The following is a 1,346-nucleotide window of genomic DNA, read 5'->3' on the forward strand; positions in this document are numbered from 1 at the left end:
ATGTTATATGCAGAGTCCACAAAACTCCCCCAAATTCCCATTTAATTTTTTTCATACATTGGCATTTATTATTTAAGTTCAAGAACAGGTTATGAAGGGGGTGGGAGAGAGCTAGGGGAGAGTGAAGAAGGGAGGAGACAAGGAGACAAGGGCCTCTCATTTGTGTTTGCTCTAGGTGGGGCTGGTCCTGATTTCTGAGCCTTGGGCCAGGGCACACAAGGAAGCACATGCTAAGATGAGGTTCTAGGAGGTACAGGTTTAGGAAAACATTGGGGGTGGCCAGAGTTAAACATCCAACTAGAGGTGGGGGCTGGGATTCTCCTTGGATCAACAGCACCATTTCTTTTTAGGAATTGAAGCATAGTGATACGTTCTCACTTATTTCAGCTCTTATAAAACATTCCTGCAGTTAAAGTCTTTGTGCTAAATAATTCTTTCATTGCCTCTCTAACTTCTTGTACTTTGCTTCTAGTTTCTTTGAATATGCATCCAACTTGTAGGCTGCCTGCTCAAGAGCTGCTACTTGCTCCTCAGTTAAAGCTATCTGAGCCAGATAAGGCTGAAGTGCTGCATATTTCTGGTTTAAGTCCTTTAGGTTTCTACTTATGTTGACTGCAATATCTTTCATTTCTAGATACTTCAAGCTAGTCAGTTTGTTCATATTTTCCAGAAGTTTATAGTCTTCCCTGGTGGCTGTCAGTTAACCCATCAGGTATGTGGCCATTTTGGAGAACATGTTCTGCCATAGCTCTGTGATGTCCACCTTGGAGGCTCCTTGGCCTCCTAGGCCATCTCCACCACATTGTCATCTAGGCCAGGGAAAGGAGGAAGGATAAAGTATGGAGAAGGATGGAGATGGGGGAGGAGGGAGAGAAGGATGGAGATAAAGGGAGAGAAGGATGGAGATGGAGGGAGAGAAGAGAGGAGGGGAAGGAGGGGGAGAAAAGGGGAGTAAAGGAGCATTTCATTTCTTATGACAACCTGCTACATATTGAAACTGCAATGAGGAAAGTTGCAATGTGGAAGGGACAACTGTAAATATATATTTATAGATGTATCTCTCATTCCATTATTTTCTTATCAAGAGGTGGGCAGCATGTTTCAGCTGGAGTCTTTTGTAATTGCAGTTGATCATTTCAGAGTTCCCAAATCTTTCAAAGTTATTTATCTTTCTGATATTCTTATTATTATATAAATTCTTGTCTTAGTTCTTCTCTTCATTTCACTTTCAATCAGTTCATACAATAGAAGATTTCCAGTTCCTCTGAAAATATACCCTTATCATTTCTTGCAGCTCAAAAGTATTACATCTTATTCATATACCACAACTTGATTAAGCATTCCCC

The 1,346-nt window shown here is 41.1% G+C and overlaps 1 pseudogene; it reads right to left on the minus strand.

Moving 5' to 3' along the window:
• Nucleotides 1-436: 436 nt before the first annotated feature.
• Nucleotides 437-736, minus strand: LOC118844049 (annotated as a pseudogene).
• Nucleotides 737-1,346: the final 610 nt, after the last annotated feature.

The sequence above is a fragment of the Trichosurus vulpecula genome, chromosome 1 (genome assembly GCF_011100635.1).
Source record: "Trichosurus vulpecula isolate mTriVul1 chromosome 1, mTriVul1.pri, whole genome shotgun sequence".
In the NCBI taxonomy this organism is placed as follows: domain Eukaryota; kingdom Metazoa; phylum Chordata; class Mammalia; order Diprotodontia; family Phalangeridae; genus Trichosurus; species Trichosurus vulpecula.